Source organism: Uloborus diversus, chromosome 7 (genome assembly GCF_026930045.1).
Source record: "Uloborus diversus isolate 005 chromosome 7, Udiv.v.3.1, whole genome shotgun sequence".
NCBI lineage: Eukaryota > Metazoa > Arthropoda > Arachnida > Araneae > Uloboridae > Uloborus > Uloborus diversus.
In genome coordinates, this window is record NC_072737.1 from 153096605 (window position 1) to 153100400 (window position 3796).

The following is a 3796-nucleotide window of genomic DNA, read 5'->3' on the forward strand; positions in this document are numbered from 1 at the left end:
TCTGACAGTATGTCCAAGGCTTACGGCTTAGAGCTACAGTCCCTCAATATTTTTTTCGAGCAACGGGACCCCGGAGGAAAAACCAAAGACGGGGCAACCAACCGCTCGGTGAGCATATGGGTTTCAGCGCCCCCACACGATCGTCGCGAGAACCTCCGCAACGCTGTAACAGGGCTCGGAGAGCGCCTCCTAGTGATTTTTTCCAGGAACCTTCGCAACGCTGTAAGAGAAACGGGCTAGGAGAGCGCCTCCTAGTGGTTTTTTCCAGGAACCTTCGCAACGCTGTAACAGGGCTCGGAGAGCGCCTCCTAGTGATTTTTTCCAGGAACCTTCGCAACGCTGTAACAGGGCTCGGAGAGCGCCTCCTAGAGTTTTTTTCCAGGAACCATCGCAACGCTGTAAGAGAAACGGGCTAGGAGAGCGCCTTCTAGTGATTTTTTACGAGAATCACTTCAGACCTGTTCGCGAACCTTGGTCATCGTCCTTAAACAGCGCCATCTGCCTCGTTCACGACGCCACCTCGCGAATTTTTAAGAGAATCATCTTTATACGCGAACCTTGGTCAGCTTCGCCTGGAAACAGCGCCATCTGCCTCGTTCACGATGCCACCACGCGATTTTTACGAGAACCATTTCAGACCTGTACGCGAACCTTGGTTAGCCTCGCATGGAAACAGCGCCATCTGCCTCGTTCACGACGCCACCTCGCGAATTTTTACGAGAATCATCTTAGAACTGTACGCGAACCTTGGTCAGCTTCGCCTGGAAACAGCGCCATCTTCCTCGTTCACGAGGCCACCTCGCGATTTTTACGAGAGCCACTTCAGACCTGTACGCGAACCTTGGTCAAATCGCCGCCATCTGCTCGTTCACGAGGCCACCTGACGAATTTTACGAGAACCATCTTAGACCTGCACGCGAACCTTGGTCAGCCTCGCCTGGAAACAGCGCCATCTGCGTCGTTCAAGAGGGCACCTGACGAATTTCACGAGAACCACTTCAGACCTGTACCCGAATCTTGGTCAAGTCGCCTGGAAACAGCGCCATCTGCGTCGTTCACGAGGGCACCTGACGAATTTTACGAGAACCACTTCAGACCTGTACCCGAATCTTGGTTAACCTCGCATGGAAACAGCGCCATCTGCGTCGTTCACGATGCCACCTGACGAATTTTACGAGAATCATCTTAAAACTGTACGCGAACCTTGGTCAAGTCGCCTGGAAACAGCGCCTCGTTCACGATGTCACCTGGTGAATTTTTACGAGAATCACTTCAGAACTGCTCGCGAACGTTAGTGTTTGTTTTCGATTCGAACGTTGCTTTCTGTAAGTTCACGCAAACACGGTTAAAGAAAACGTACAGTCCTTAGATCTCTTCGAGGTTCTGCACCTCAGGGGTTCGGAGGAAGAGAGAATGGCATTAAGAAAGAAAAATTGATGAAAATCGGAATACGGATCCAACGAGCCCTCAAACATTCGAACTGAAATATTTTTGAAGTTTGAAGATTCGATTAGGAATGAGATTCAAAAAATTGAACTTGTATTTTTTTGGAAATCATCAACGTTAAATGACGACGATCGCTTTCTTTTGAGATTGTCACGTTTTTTCAAGTCAAGTGTTTTTTTTCCCTCAAACAACTTACATTTTTACTTCACGTGTTGAAGATGTTGGCATTTTAAAACTTTACGACTCCAAAAATGACAAAGTCCAGCATTTGCAAAATAAACGAAGATTGAAACCTCCAACATATTACTCAAAAAAAAAAAAAAAAAAAAAATATATATATATATATATATATATATATATATATATTTTTTTTTTTTTTTTTTTTTTTTTTTTGTATTTAAATTTTAGGTTCTTGATCTTAGGGTTTCAAAAAAATGGGACTTTGAAAATTTCGAAAGTTTGTAGGAAATTGCATCTGCATCTGATTGAAAGAGTTTTATTTCAAAAGTTTACCTCCAGGCCTTACAAACATTACAAGGGCATTTTGCATTCGCTTCCCGCAGCAACTTCTCCATGTTTTTGATGGCCGAAATATTTTCCTCGTACGTCTTGGCGAGTGTCCGATAGTTCTGCGAATCGAAGAAATTTTTCGTCGTCCTGATCCGGCATCTACTACGGCCACCACTCAAGTCGAAGCAACGACGACGGCACAGCGGGCACATCCGGTCCGAATTCGTCCTCTTGGCGGTAGCGAACCATTCCGAAATGCAAGCCCAATGAAAAGAGTGACCGCACGCTAGTTTTTTCCCGTCGCAACGGACGATCGCGTCCAGGCAAATGGAACACGTCAATCGTCCTCCCCTCCGCTCTCTCGCTGAAACGTCGCGAAGCTCGTCCATGTCCGATACTTCGGCGACGACCATCTCCAACCGATCGTCGGGAAATCGTTCCGTGAGAGCCTTTCTCGTCTCGTTCAGTAGTCGATTCAAATCGAAGTACGTTAATAGGTAACGATCGGGATAGATGCTAGTGGCGAGGAAGTGCTCGATTTTGCTCTTGAAATCCAATTCGAAGTCCTCCAATTCCCGCAAAACTGCGTTGCAAGCGGTCAATTTCGTATTCCGAATCATGACGGAAATCGTTGATTCGAAACAAGCTGCTGGAATCTTTTGTAGCTCACAAAGGTAGGAAAAAAAAAAAAAAAAAAAAAAATTTTTTTTTTTTTTTTTTTTTTTGAAATTTAAGTTTAAATGTTTTTTTGTTTTGGGGAATTCGAATGTTTCTTTGTGTTTTGGGAGTTTGAATGTTTTTGTGTTTTGGGAGTTTGAATGTTTTTGTGTTTTGGGAGTTTGAATGTTTTTTTGTTTTGGGAGTTTGAATGTTTTTGTGTTTTGGGAGTTTGAATGTTTTTGTGTTTTGGGAGTTTGAATGTTTTTGTGTTTTGGGAGTTTGAATGTTTTTGTGTTTTGGGAGTTTGAATGTTTTTGTGTTTTGGGAGTTTGAATGTTTTTTTGTTTTGTTTTGTTTTGGGAGTTTGAATGTTTTTTTGTTTTGTTTTGTTTTGGGAGTTTGAATGTTTTTGTATTTTGGGAGTTTGAATGTTTTTTTATTTTGGGAGTTTGAATGTTTTTTGTTCTCATTAAAAAACCTTAGTCGGTAAGGAAAAAAATGATCGAAACACACACAGACACACACACACACACACAAATTTAAAAACTACACACGTTTCCGTCAAACCACGTACCGTTCAAGTGCTCGTTATTCCCTCCCTCTTTCGAGCTTCTATCACACACAAAACTCAAAAACTACACACGATCAAATGTCCGCGAGATGCTTTGCATTTCCTTTTTCAACACCAACTCATACATCGTAAGAATCACCCAGCAACCTAACAGATAAAAGCACGCACGCGGGTTTGCTCGAAACGCCCTTTTCGAGACTCACAAGAACGTAAAAAAACACGCAACACACAAAAAATACAAGATTGGTAAAAAACACGCACGCGATCGTATTTTTCTACGCGTTTAAGATCATCGAAGGAAAAAAAAACGATCCCACATAAACGTTTGCGATTTCATGCAATCCCCTTTTTTTCAATTCTGAGAAGTAGTTTCCGGAAACCTATTGCATGGGGATGAAGTTCCGAGAATTACATCGTAAACGCGTTTGAATTTGCTCGGAACGTAAAGTTTCGAGACTCATATGCGTGAAAATATTACCACTCGGAACATAAAGTTCCGAGATTTACATCGTAAACGCGTTCGAATTTTTTTTTAGATTGGACCCACCATAACCACTACCCGATGTTAAACATTAACTTAAACGCGTTTGAATTTGCTCGGAACGTAAA